Raw genomic sequence first — 15,856 nt, 5'->3', positions numbered from 1 at the left:
GATCTTTAATAGACAACACTACAATCATCACTAATCCTGAAAACAACGCTAAAAATACAGAATAGTATGCACACAAACAATTTTTGTTCATATGTAAACATCTTAATTTGTAACAGTATTATTCATGCTAAACTCTTCCAACTGATGCTACAAAGCTATTCAAAGTTATATATTTAAATGATTTCAATGTATTTGTGAGTAAAGGATTTGTTACTAAAGGTGTTAAAATGCTTAAATCTGTTTTGTCCTCTTGTATTCATAATGAGATTTGAAGGAATGATGTAACTACTGCTGAGCAAATGATGTAACTACTGCTGAGCAAATGTTTGCCTTTTTTTTTTTTTTTTTTTTGTGGTTGAAATCATAACATCCACACTTCAGGATTTCTTCATGTTTCACTTTGCGGCTTCAGTACGAGCCAGAAAAATATATGGCAAAGATAAGTAGAGAATATAGACTTTTGCTCAGAGCATCTACATTTTCATGGTAATGCTAAGATTAAAATAAAACAAAACAAAACAAAAACAACAAGACAAAGCCCCTTTCATTATGTTCCAGACTTTTATTTTTATTTTCTCCCCTAAGTCCCATTTATTTCTGTCTTGTTTGATCAAGTCAAAAGCTACAGGCAGTTTCAAGCTTTTTAAATTCTACAGAACTATTTTGTTTCTCTTGTCATTATTATTTGGTCTTCAGCTGAACGCTTTGGCTGTTTCACTATTCCATTTTATTAAATAACAGAAAGTGGCTATAGTGATCTGCTGTCAATAACCAGTCCAGTTAAAAATATTTGCAACCTTCAAAGTTTAAGAAAGTTATGGATCTTGGCTCATGGGAGGGCAAGTTAATAAGCAGAAATGAAAGCTTGCCAAATTGTCTTATCCAAAACCCTTAATACTTTTAGTGTGCTTCTCTTCTTCTACTCTCCTTTTCATACAAATAATAATAAAAACAGCTGTTTGATTAGATTAGTTTCTCTTTCTTTCTGTCTGTTTTATCACCCTGTCCTTATGCAGAACTTCTTGAATAAAATAAAGCAGACTATGTTATACATACAGTACTTAAAATGTGTTTACATTTTTTTATTTTTTTAATTTTTATTCAGCATACAGAATTTCACTATAAGAATATTGTGACATTTTATATGATATGTCCTGTTATGGGAAAAAAAAGAGCCCTCAATCCTTTTAAGTGGAGTTAGACATTCTAATCAAAATACAGCAATTATCATTACTTGGTTACAAACAAAATAATAGTTACATTCTATACCAATACAGAAAAGCTTCATTAATGATACATTTCCAAGTGTTACACAAGAGGTGTAACTAACATCAATCATGCTTCTCTGATGTGTCCTATGTTTGTCTGGCCCCCTGGACGACTACTCCAGAATCCTTCAACATGGGGTGGAAGGTATTGCAACATGGGTCGGTGTTCCTGACAGGAGTAGCAGGGTGCCTGTGTTGGGTGTAGCCCCCTTAACCTAGGGCCACCCTTTTATAGGTTTCTCCCATCTTCCTCCCACTACTTATCTGCTTAACATACCCCCTACTGTTATGCCTGTGCAATCACTTTCAAATATGCAAGGTTAGTGGAGTTATCCACTGCAAAAACACAACTTTAATTCTCACACATGTAAACCCAATGCATTCACATCTCCTTTAGCTTCAATTCATTGTGAAGCTCTGGTAAAACATCTCAGTTTTTGTTGGACTACATGAACTCCAGAGGTCTCTTCCAACCTAATTTATTTATTTTTTTATTAATTTATTTTTTTCTCCCAAGCTCTGAAAAGTCCATTACATACTTCACCTGCCTGGTTTTGCATCTCTGAAAAGTCTAAGCCCATTCTTCTACATTAGTTTTTCTTTCTGTCAGATTTCTGAACTGGAAGTTGATTGATCTAATCTTAAGTGGAATGCATGTTAAGCTGTCCCTCCTCCAAAACAACAACAACGACAACAACAACAACAAAAACAGTAATAATACTAAAAAACAAACAAAAAAACCCAAAAACTTTTAGAGCATTACATTTAAATAAAACATTTTTGTTCTTACATTTCTGCTTTCATTCTTCCTCTTTCTATCCACCATTTTTGTGATGCTTTCTTTCCATCTTTCCAGTACAGGAACTGGAAAAGAATTGTCATAGAATCATGTAATCTTACAATGGTTTGGGTTGGAAGGGACCTTAAAGATCACCTAATTCCAACCCACCTGCCATGGGCAAGGACACCTTCAAAGCTCTGTCCAACCTGGCCTTAAACTCTTCCAGAGATGAGGCATACATAACTTCTCTGGGCAATCTGCTCCAGTGCCCCACCACCCACACAGTATAGAACTTCTTCCTTACACCTAATCTAAATCTACCTTTTTCTTTTATTATTATTCTTTTTTTAATTTTTATTTTTTATTTTTTTTTTATTTTTTTTTCCAGTTTAAAGCCATTACTTCTTGACCTACACTCCCTGACAGAGTCTCTCCCCAGCAGTTTTGTAGGCCCCCTTTAGGTACTGGAGGACTACAATAACGTCTCTCTGGAGCCTTCTCTTCTTCAGGCTGAACAACCTCAACTCCCTTAACACGTCTTCATAGGAGAAGTGCCCAGTCCCTTGATAATCTTCGTGGCCCTGCTCTGTACTTGCTGCAATACGTCCATGTCCTTCTTGTGCTGGGGGCCCCAGTGCTGATCGCAGTACTCCAGGTGGTGTCTTACGCGAACAGAATAGAGGAGGAGAATCACCTCCCTCGACATGCTGGCCACAATTCTTTTGATGCAGTCCAGGATATGGTTGGATTTCTGGGCTGCAAACACTCATTGTTAGTTCATGTTGAGCTTCTCATCAACCAACACCCCCAGGTCCTTATCATCAGGGTTGTTTTCAATCTATTCTCCACCCAGCCTGTATATAAATAAAGACATTTTCATTTTTGAAACCTGAAACAGAAGTCTGGTGTTATCTGCCATTTTTCGCACTTGAAGTTGTTGTATGCTAAATCTGTAACATTGGATTAAATTGTGGTTAAAAAGAACAACAACATACAGCTGTTTTTATGACACTACAGTGGATTGCTAAACAGGATTTTGGGGGATAAGTATGTCTGTGTTGGAGAAACAAGGGGAATTGCAAGGTCCAAGCTAATAATTGCATGTTTTGGTACTTAATAATCTATCTAACTATGTTAAGCAGAGAAGAGTCACTTAAGAAACAGAGAAGAGTTAAGAAAGCTAAGGAAAATGCTTAATTTACTCAGAATCTTTGTGAGATGCTATAGATTTGAAAGGGAACTATTTATGTGTGCACACATGGTTTAACACATTGTTTCTCATGATCCTAAGGACACAACTGATGGCTTTCAGAATTCTGAACTCCCCTATATTTATTCAAACTATTTATGCAGTTTGCTAAAAAATAAAAAATAAAAAAGCAATAACAATAACAACAAAAAACATTTGTAATAACAAATCATAGAGCTTAATGTCTTCAATCTCACAATTTACTAATATTTTTCCACCACAAATTTCCATAAGCATATTAATTTTAAGTTGTGAAATGCTCCCCCAAATTATTATTTTTCTTACCAAAATTTCTTTAACAAAAAGGCTAGGTAAATTTCCACCATATATAACTCTTATATTGCAGAGATAAATACTCTGAAATATATACCGCATTGTTCTAATTTAGATTATCACAGAATGTCATAATGCTATCACAGAATCTCATAAAATGATTTGAAAACTGCAATTCCTAGTTGCATGTTGATCAAAGAGTGAAACATATTCAGATTGTACCCAGTTTTAACAGTGCTCCAGTCAGTATAATATATAATGTATTAGAAGGCTTTCTTTATGATTTCATTGTGTTGGAAAGGAAGGGTTAAGGAAAAATTACTGCCTTCTGTACACAGACAGAAGTAATTTCCTGGTGGGATTGCCCCAGCAAAAGACAAATAAGAAAAAGAAAAGGATAAGGTAGATGCTCTCTAATTTCACTGTTCACAAAATCTGGATGGATAGTTTAAACATGGTGGGATTTTAGATTTTTGCCCTAGCTTTTTCTAACCTTTTCCTCATTCAACCTTGCTAAATATAGGACTGTAATGTCTTCAGTTGTTCCTTTACATCAGTTTTCTCTATGTACTTATTCTAATGTCAAAATGTTTTTGTTTTACACGCATGCAATGACAAATGGCTTAATTCATACTTCCTGCCAGCATTTTAGCAGAGAATTTACAGTCCACTCAGCATATGGGAAGAAATGTAAACATATCAGTTAACCTGTGGAAAATGCAATCAGAATAGATCATAACTGGAGGACTGCTAAGAGAAATGTGTAGTGATTTTCTCATACAAATAGTAGTCTGCTTTAATTTTTTTTAAATTTTTTTTTTTTTACACAATTCTCTGTAAAGTAGGCTTATAAAATCTACAGTATCCAAATGCTTAATCCATAGTAAGAATTAGTTTGTTTAAACTTAGGTCATTTCAGTCAGAACAAAGCAAGCCTAGTAAAAGCCAAACACTTTCTTGTAGACAAAATTTCAGCCTTTGGAGAAGCATGAAAGGTGAATTATTTTCAAGAGAGTCACAATATTGTATTATGTGCTAATATAAACAGTAAACATCTGTTTGATTTTGGATCATATTTTCTCTGTTCAAAGTTTAGAAAGCAAAATAAAAATAAAAATCTTGACTGATATTCAGCCATTTTTACTCCTGTTGAAGAGAAACACATTTCCCTTGAGAATAAAGGACTTTCATTCTTTCTCTTCTCTGCTAGTGGAGGTAGAAAATATTTTGATTTTAACAAACAAAGTGTCTTGCTGTTAATTTCTCTACTTAAAATAATTGTACCAAATAGCTGAAGTCTGAAATTAATCATCTGATTAATAATATAAAACAATGATTATGTATTTCTGCATGAAATTTTTATACAAACTTCTTTTGAACTGTACCTGTAATCATCCATTCAAAACCATAAATGTAAAAATATTATTTTTTTCCTTCTGAGGGGAATATGGAGTACAATTATTTTTTCAGATGCAAATGTGTATTAGTAATAACTGTAGCAAAACCAGTAGGGACACAGTAATACTAAAGTTATTATAGTTCATCAGGTCTTTTGAATATTGTCTGTAAATCATCTGTTGTTAAGCATTATCTAATGCATCTCATGAAAATTATCATTAGTTTGCACACAGGTTCTTTTTTTTTTTTTTTTTTTTTGAAAGACTTAAAACAGTTCTAAATGCCTTATTATGAATCAGCAAAAGGTCAATTGAAAATGAAACTCTAAAAATAATGAGTGAGATGTATACGAACTGTATTTTATCTTTAGTCATTCAGGATAAGTAAGCATTCTGAAAAACATGGAAATATTTTTGTAACACCTAGTTTCTTGCAAATATGGCATTTAGCTGAATACAGACAATCACACCATAGAATAACTGCACTTTCTCTTGGGAATTTGTTACCAATAAGGTTTTTCTTTTAGTCTGTATAACAGACTATACAGTTTATTTCATGGTAACAGACTAACAGATTGTGCAAGATGACAAAGTGACATCTGACTTTAAAACTATTGAAATAGATCATTGTTAATAATGGCTTAGGGTAACATTGTAAGAAATCTAATGTTTGAATTTTACAGTGTTTAGTTAGCCAATCTTAGGCCTTTAAATCAGTTTTTTTTAGAGAGTAGTCCTCAAAAATTTCTGAAAGTTGAGGGGTTTTGCTTGTTTGTTGTTGTTGTTGTTTTTTAAGATACCTCCAGCTGCCTAACAAAAAGCAAAGAAAATCAACACCTGTTTTTAGAAAAGTACAAGAGAAAAAAAAAAAAAAAAGAAACATTGAAAATAAAGTATTGAACATATTGATTTGATTGATTAGACTTTTAGGGATTTTAATTTTAATAAGAAAAGTAATACTACTGAAATGAATGTTTCATACAGTGAATTCATAGAATTAATTTCTCAAGGGAGTAAGGAAAAATAGCATAATTGAACCTTACATTAACAGAAAAAAAAAATATTTGGACAATATAATGTTGGAAAAGCACGAGAGTCATATGACATTACATGATATCACTTCCAGTGAAATTTTCCCATAGCATTTCATACCTGTGAAATCACATATATTAAAAAGAGTGATGTCTGATGCATTCCTTCCACCCCCCTGCCATCCCCAAAAAGGAGACAGATGTTATTTTGATTTTCATTTTTGAAAAATAGGTTAGCCTTTCAGGTTTTCAGAGCTACTATTTTCACTGTTGATGCAACTTGCTGTTAGGGTCTTTCTATACAAGAAAAGGCAGAAACATTTTAAGGTATGTTAAAACAGCAAAGATTATTCTCTCTCTCTCTTTTTTTTTTTTTTTTGGTATAACTTGTGTTTTTAGACTGATGGATTTAACTAATCCAAGGTCAGTAGTGACTGAAACTTGTTGTTAATTGAGAGAATGTAGGAATGAATTGCCACAGGTCACTTTCCAAGGTGTAATCATGCACATCCCCTAAACAGTCATTGTATATTTGTTGCTAGACTCGCTGGCAGTATAATCAAAGGTCATGAACTGAAATAGTCTGGTTATTTATACATAAAAAATATTATCAGATTTTTTTCTACTATAGAATTAGTTAGAATACTAACTATAGTGAGAATACTACTTTTTTTTCTACTTTAAAATAGTTTTTGTTTGTTTGGTTGGTTGGTTGTTGTTGTTGTTGTTGTTGTTTTTTTTTTACTATAGAATTATTTTTAGGTCTACATTTGAGGCTCCTCTTCCCATGTGTGGTCCACATGGCCTCCCCTTGTAGTCCCTGCCAGCCACATTTTAGAATGGTTGTAAGATACAGAGATAGGAAGGAACGTCAAGAATGTATATACATATTTTGAAGAAGAACAGCTGTTTGTCAATGGCAGATTTTCCTCCTTCCAGTGTTTGTTTAGTAATGACACATGGCTACTTTCAAGTACTTTAAAGCTTTTTTAAAAGAGCTTGAGAATAGTTTATGTGTCAGACCTGTTGTTCATGTTTGATGTCAAACCATGGTCACAAGAAACCACATTTCATATGTGTTTAATCAGTTAAAATCTTGTGCTGTACCTCTGTGCCAGAACATCAGCTGGTACTTCCCACTACAGAGTAGCTTTCCTGTACTGGCAATCTTCTTTAGATTTGGCCAGATACTAGAAGCTCTTGAAATGAAGAATGGTAGAGATGGAAAGGCAAGGCTTGCAGTCTGCATTTTAGATGGAGAATAATCCCAGAAACAGTTTGTCTGTCAGACCTTACATATATGCAAAGAGATAACTCCAGGGTTCTGGAAAGGGTAGGCTCTACCTCTACTCTCCATTTGCATATCGGACAATCAACCAAAAAGTTAATTAATTTTGTTGAAAAATAGCATTGTACACGCCATTCACTAATGATTTTTTATTAAAGAAATAAAAAAGGGGGGTGGGAGGAAGGAGTACAAACAACAGAAAACCCTGAAAATCAACTAGAGAAGCTGAACCAGAAAAAGAGTTTGCATGTACTGTGAATACTTTAGCTCCATTGGAGGTCTTTGATTTTCTAAGAAATGTACCAGCTAAATTTTAAAAATAATGTCACAACATTTCTAATGTCAATATCTAAAATATAGGAAATAACTTAGAAATATTGTTATACAATATTGTGTAACATTATATTGTTATATAATATATTATATATATTGGGGCCCCAGCACAAGAAAGAAGTGGACCTGTTACAGCAAGTCCAGAAGAGAGCTACAAAGATGATCAGAGCACTGGAGCACCTCGCTTATGAAGAAAGGCTGAGAGAGCCAGGGATGTTCCGCCTGGAGAAGAGAAGGCTCCAGGGAGACCTCATTGTGACTTTCCAATGCTTAAAGGGGTCTTATAAAAAAGATGGAGAAGGACTCTTTACTTGGGTAGATAATGATAGGACAAGGGGGAATGGTCTTAAACTAAAAGAGTTTATTTAGATTTAAATTTAGATTACATGTTAGGAGGAAATTCATCACTGTAAGGGTAGTGAGGCACTGGAACAAGTTGCCAAGTGAAATTGTGGATGCCCCATTCCTGGAGGTGTTCAAGGCCAGGCTGGATGGGGCTTTGGACAACCTGATCTAGTGGGTAGCACCCCTGTCTATGGCAGGGGGGCTGGAGTTAAATGGTCATTGAGGTCCTTTCTGACCCAAGCCATTCTATGATCACAGAATCACAGAATCATCTAGGTTGGAAGAGACCTCCAAGATCACCTGGTCCAACCTCTGACCTAACACTAACAAATCCTCCACTAAACCATATCACTAAGCTCTACATCTAAACGTCTTTTAAAGACCTCCAGGGATGGTGACTCAACCACTTCCCTGGGTAGCCTATTCCAATGCCTAACAACCCTTTCAGCAAAGAAGTTCTTCCTAATATCAAACCTAAACCTCCCCTGGCGCAACTTTAGCCCATTCCCCCTCATCCTGTCACCAGGCACATGGGAGAATAGACCAACCCCCATCTCTCTACAGCCTCCTTTAAGGTACCTGTAGATTTTATGATTTTATGATATTATACAATATATGTATGTATACAATATGATATACAATATACAATATGATATGATGATATGGTATGATATGATATAACGTTATATAACATAACATAACATAACATAACATAACATAACAACATAACATAACATAACAATATGATATAATACAATGTTATATTGCTATACAATATAATGTGTAACAATAGAAATATTGTTATATAATGAAAAGTAGTGCCTTTCAGTATTCAGACAGATTAAATTTAAGGGGATATATTAACAAGACTTTGAATGTTTACAGTTATTAGAAATCAATTAGCATGCTAAGTTTATACTGAAAAGTTTATACTGAAACCACTTAATATTAGGTCAAAACTGACTTATGTAGGTATTCATTTTCCTTGGAAAAGTTTCAGAAGAGGAATAGAATGGAAAAAATACATTTTTGTGTGCATGTATGTGTTCATAAGACTCCTTCTTTATCTTAGACATTGAAAGTCTGATTGCGGAATGACAATAATATATCTATTAAGAGGCTGTCTGACTTTTTCCTATGAAAATTACGATAAAATAATGTTTTGGGAAATTGTGAATCTCATTCTTTTCTCCTCTTTTTATTTTACTTCTTTTTTTTTCTTTTTTTTTTTTTTTTCTTGTAATTTGATGTGTAATTTTGAGAACTAGATCTTCTCCAATGGTAAAGAAATATTTTGGTCTTCGATTAAATTTAAAATAAATGTGGGTCTGTACAGTATTTGTGTGAAGTAACTGTAAAATAAAGAGCATCAAAGGACATTCTAATGTTCCTTAGACCTACTTAAAAGAAAGCCCTCAGTCTTCCTGAACTAAAAATGAAGATGAAAGTAGTATCCAGATCATAGATAATTATTAGAAAAGTTATGTCATTCTATTAATTATACACAAGGTAAATAAAAACACAAGCAGCAGAAATTAGAAGAAAAAGAAATTACCAAATTTCATATATATATAAACTTTAAGTCATGTGGAGAATAGTATGTTGTTTGCTATTTTTACTTATGGGGAAAAAATATCCAAAGTGCTGTCACAATTATATTGGAACAGCATGAGTTCTTTGAGAAATGTAATTGGATAATATTTTAAGTCATACATTTTTCTCTTCTTTACCTCTCTTACTGAAAATTTAGCTTCCTATTTATTAAAGAATTCTTTTTGGCCCATAATTAATATTCATTTTTTGAAACAAAACAAAGCAAAACAAACAACAACAAGAAACAAAACAAAACAACAACAACAACAAAGGTAGTTTTGGGTTATATACAACGAAGAAATTCTTTACTCTGAGGGTGATGAGGCATCAGAACAGGTTGCTCAGAGAAGTTGTAGATGCCCCATCCCTGGAAGTTTTCAAGGATATATCGGATGGGGCCTTGTGCAACCTGGTCTACTTGGAAGGTAACCCCACCCACAGCAGGGAAGGTGGAACTTTTCTTGTAACTTATTAATCAACACAAAGTGTATATATATTTTTTTCCTTAAGTAGATATTCTTTTTTACTTACATTTAAATACCTGTAGCTTGATACACTATAATACTACTAGATTTTTTAAAATAATCAAACTCTTAACTACTTGCAGATTAACAGTGAATTGAAACCAGCACTAGTATTTCCTGCTTGCTACATATGTATCTCTGTATGTCTCTAAATACCTTCTAATCTTCCTGTGCTTTACTGTGTTCTACCATTCCTTCATTGATTCAGATACTTTTTTTTTGTTTTGTTTAATATGCATTTTTAATGTCATATGAAGGAGGTGATTCTCTAAAGATGTTATTATTATTACACTATACTAAAAGTTGTGTCTCTACTTGCAACTATAAATAGATGTTATTCAAGTTAAAAAGTCTGAAACGGAAAATGATTTATCCATTTCCTTAATGTGCCCAAAACTTTTCACTTTTGGAAAAAAAAAAAACAAAAACTCCAATGGATAAGAAACAAAATCTGAGTGGTTCAGAAATTTAAAAAATAGAGCAGGAAGCAAGGATAGGCATTTTATTAATTATTAAGAAAGATATAAAGTGTTCTTTTATAACATCTGCAGTGCCAAAACAAAAGGAGCACCATCCAACAAATTACTTGGAATGTGTTTTATATGTGTAATAATATTCCATGAGTATTATTTAATGAATATGACATTTGAGGGACAAATGGGAATTCCCTTCTCAAAAGTAAATGTAGAATAATTCTGAAAACCAAAGGTTACTTGCTGGCAAATACCAGGTGCATGACGCTCTCTTGAGAGTTTTAGTTTAGAGTTTCTGTGCTCAAAGTTCGAAATCTCTTTTTATGTGATTTGTGCTGTGATCAGGATTAAAACAAATTTGTTTATAAATAAACAGGACTGAATCAAATTAAACAGTTCCTTAGATGAAGTTTCTTCTCTTAATTGATACAATCTGCTGGACTCCAAAAGTTGGCTAACAACATACATCAAAAAGATTAATATGCTCATGCTTATAAGAAATCACTCAGACAGACCACCTTGGATTTCCTGTCTTGCTTTGTTTATCGACTTGAATTATGCAATATTATATCCCACTTCAAGTGAAGTGACATTTTGCTGATCTTACTGGCTGCAGATGGATGTTGAAGTTCCCTATGGCAGCAGTAAGTAAGCCCAGCAGGAAAACGAAACAAAACAAAACAAAGCAAGCAAACAAACAAACAACAACAACAAAATGAATCCCTCTCCTAACCCCCTACCCCCCAAAAAACAAACAGACAAACAAAAAAGCAACAACAAAAAAGCCCATCAGCTTTCTACCAGGTTACTGATTCAGATCATCTTAATAATGGGTGAGATTAGTTCCAGAAAACAAGGGGATGAGGCAGAACTTTGAATTACTTAAATTACCAGAGTAATTTTATATAATGGAAAGATAAAGTAATACCATCATGTTTATTTATCAAGAACTGGATATATATATATATTTACAGAAAACTTAATTAAAGCATCAATTTTACAAATTGCATAGAACATAGCTTACTGAAACTATAAATTACCTTGAGTCAAAGATTCAGTTAGTATAAATACAATAATATCATAGTTCTTGAAATAAATGACTAATTTATTTTTAGATGTTCTTTTTTTTTTTTTTTTCACCAGGACTAAGGTGCCCAGTGACAGGACGAGAGGCAACAGGCATAAACTGAAACAAAGGAAGTTCCATCTGAATATGAGAAAACACTTATTTACTGTGAGGGTGACAGAATACTGAAACCGGTTGCCCAGAGAGGCCGTGGAGTCTCTTTCTCTGGAGATATTCAAAACCTGCCTGAACATGATCCCGTGCAACATGCTCTAGGTGACCCTACTTGGATGGGGGTTTGGACCAGATGATCTCCAGAGTTCCCTTCCAACCTCAACTATTCTGTGATTCTGAAGATAAATTGTTTCCTCTTTTAATATATAGATATATATTTAAGATTTATTTAAGTATTTGGCTGGAAAGAAGAAGAGAAATGGAAAACAGTGGAAGAAATAATTATTTTCCTTATAATTTTCTTATACATTTCTATGCATTTTTTTTTTCTAAATTACAAATTAGAAAAGGTGTTGACTGTCTTTAAAAAAAAGTGAAAGAAATCTTGAGGAAAATGATCAGTATCACCTGCAAAGTATTTCTGTAGAAATTTTCTTTTCTTCCAGAGAAGAAACAGAATTCAAATTACATACAAGTTGAGTAATTACCATCAAAAGTCTTTCTGAAGACATTTTCTAGGAGGGGAACAGTGTAGGGGATCAGGGTTGCAAACAAACATGTATTTTGTGTTTGTGCTGTAAAAGAATGTTTCCACTAAAAGATTAGAAAGCATGGTGTATTGCAGCCATAAGAAGTGCTGAAAAAATAAAATCAAGAAACCAAAATAAATAAATAAATAAATAAATAAATAATAAGATAAACACTTCAAGGATGGAAAATCTAGTAGCCTTTAATGCAAATAGTAATTAATGAGGACACATGCTAATGTGTTCAAAATGTTGCATAGTAAAAGATGATAGAATAGAATAGACACAGGATTAAATTTTCTATGTAATTCAAAAAAAAAAATATGTTTGGAATCTGTGATTTGAGGTGTTTGTTTGAAGTCCTTAGAAAAGTCAAATGAAAGAGATAAAAGCCATTCCACAAGCCTAGTCACAAATGTTCCACCTAAGCCACCTAAGACAACCAAGAAACCATTATCTGTCCCCTTAATTTATCTTAGTGTTCTTGGTTTTTCTTATTCAGCTTTCTAAAATTTTCTCTCGGGAAATGTTTTCATGAAGTAAATATAGCATTTTTTTCCTTAAATTTTTCACTTAAAATATTTTCACAGATTATTTTATCCTCTTTCTTATTTACTGCAAAATATTATTTTGATTCTCTTGTTACCATTTTAAGTAATTTACCCTTCTTGCTTTCATTTTACAATTCATAGACTGTCCAAAGGCTTCCATAAATGTGTTTCTTGGTGTCAGAACTTCTTTTGTGTGTGTGTGCATTTTGCCTATGTTCCTATTCTTACACATTTATAAGTCCAACGTTTAATTGTTTTTTACAATAAAATTCTTTCGCAGCTTCCAGTCTCTTCTCACAATGAACCTTCTTCTGGACTGTGTAATGCTTTTGCTATTTTTTTTAATGTACTCTCATTCATATTTTTTTTTTTTCATTTATTTTTATTTTTTCCTCATTTGTTTTCAAGTTTTCTTTCTCTTTATAGGTGAGAAAGATTGCTCTTCCCAGTAAAACTCCAAGACTCACCAATAATCTCCATCAGCTCTCTGTGGTTAACTCTACATTTCCATCCTCAAAAATATGTACTTGTATTCTGCCTTCACTCTTTCAAGCTACCATACTTATTTCAAACAGTGTACCCAAGAAAAGCTTTTATGAGTAAAGAATTACTTACTCAACATAAAATACTTAGGGAAAGTTTGCCTGTTGCAAAATGATATAAGAGATAAAACATATGTCCCTGTAATGATAATGCATCAAGGCCAGATGCATTATATTCTTGCTAGTCCTATGGAGATCTATTAAAAATGAAAATTTGTTTAAGAAAGGTAAGTGAAAAACCAGTAAGAAAACAAAACGGTACTGTTTCAACTGTAGCTTTGCTAAATCAGTTATTTATTGACTAACAGTAGAGATGCACTGTGATATAAACATTACTCTGTGACAGAAAATTTTATATTTGCAAAAAGTAATGATAACTTAGTAAGTTTGTTATATTGTTGATTTCTTGCTGAGAACTGGGGTGTTACTGTAAAAAATATATTTGTAGTAATATTTTTTGCAAACTATACATTACTACATAGAAAAAACAACATAATTGTAATCTTTTAGTCATATATTTTGATTCTATTTTCTACATCATTCACAAGGCAGTAAAGGGAAAAGTTTCAAAATTAAGTAAATTTTCATGCTGTTTTTGAAGGAAATGTGAGGTACTTAGTACACAGGGTTCTTCACTCAGAAAAAAAATGTTGCCTGCAGTGCTACAGATGCTTTTAGAATAAACACTCAATGGCAAGGAACAATAGCATCATTTGCCAAAGGTCCCATCTGCTTCTTCAATTCCAGTAAATTGTATGATTTTCTTCTGGATCTACATATTTGTTATTACAGAAGTATTATTCTGATATTTGAAACACAGAGTGACTCCATCCTGATAATGCCATCATACTGCCAGCAGGTGAGGCCCAAAACATCCATCTGCATAAATCTACGTAGACAGAAACCCATTCATTAAACTGCAAATAGCTATGCTAGATTAGTGTCATTTCAGGCCAACTTTAAGAAGGTTTTGTGATAATGGAGGAAAAAAGCAAGAAATTGAAGAAATCCTGCTGAGATTCAAAGCTGAATGTTAAAATTTGCTTTAGTTGACAGTTTAAAGGTGTTTTACATAAGGTTAAAAAGCCTTAGCTTTCTGCTGATGGGTAAGGTGTTAGTGCAAGTTATTTTTCAAGTTCATTTGAAATGATGGTGAAGGCTTTGAGACTAGCTTACTGAATACTGGTTTATTGTAAATAAATATATATATGTATATATATATATGCATATTATTTGTGCATATACGTATGTATGCATATATGCATATTATCGTATATAATTATAAACCACATAAATTTGCAAAACAAACGGTTCTAGTTATTTATAACTGAATTGGGTATGAATAATAGAATAGAAGTATGTAGTAGCTTTTTCTTCAGTATAAATATGCTATGTTAGGTATTTATTTATCAAATTTGTTTTATATGACATGTTCTTGGTAAATATCTTTGACAATGATTTTCTATTAAAAGAATTTATTAATTCAGTCGATGACTGGAGATGAACTAAGCTGGAAGTAGATATATTTTAGTAATATATACATTTTCAATATTAGTTGTAACAAGATATTCTATCAAGAACTCCCCCAAAAATTCGTAGTGATTAAAACAGCATGTCAGAATGAAGCTAAATAAGGGAAACGTGAATGTGTACCTTACAATTCAATTATGAATGCTTAATTAATGATCAAACAAGCAAGACTATACTGAAATTCTGAAGGAAAAGGGAGTTTTCAAAGAACTCAGCAAATAGATTAGTATGAATGAATATGCATGGTATAAATTTCTTTATTACACAGAAACATACATTTGTTTAACTAAAGTTATTTCTTTATTCATTTTCAGTTGTCATAAAATGTATGTCCAGGATACACAGGGGCTTCCTTGGAATGTCCATAATTATTCAAAATTACAGAATTACCAAAATTTTTTATGAGGTTTACAAATAACAAATTTGAGAACAGACACATTTAAAGAAGTCATTTATAACAGCCTCTGAATACTGTGTTTCAGAAGAACTGGATACTTCATTATACATAGTTTATTTTAAAATAATGAATGTAGGACTTGCATTCTTCATATGGAAGCCGACTGATGTTATTTAAGAAATTTGGTAGTTTTAGAAATGCTCCCCAAATACTTTTGCCTAAGTTATAACAGCCATAGAGGAAAATATCATTTAAAAATATTACACATTGTTTCAGTTTCAAATATAAACAGATAGCATCTACATTCCCAGCTAAAGGATTGTTTTATTTATATTTTAATATTTTTTATTTATATTTTAATATTTTTATTGAGTTCTTTTAATAGAGAAAACTGTTTTCCACTCAGTATCACAGATTCACAGAATGCTTGAGGTTGAAAGGGAACTCTGGAAATCATCTAGTCCAAACCCCACCCAAGTAGGGTCACCTAGAGCATGTTGCACAGGATCATGTT

Source organism: Cygnus olor, chromosome 1 (genome assembly GCF_009769625.2).
Source record: "Cygnus olor isolate bCygOlo1 chromosome 1, bCygOlo1.pri.v2, whole genome shotgun sequence".
Lineage (NCBI taxonomy): Eukaryota > Metazoa > Chordata > Aves > Anseriformes > Anatidae > Cygnus > Cygnus olor.
The sequence above is the reverse complement of the archived record's forward strand: the minus strand, read 5'-3'. Positions refer to the sequence as shown.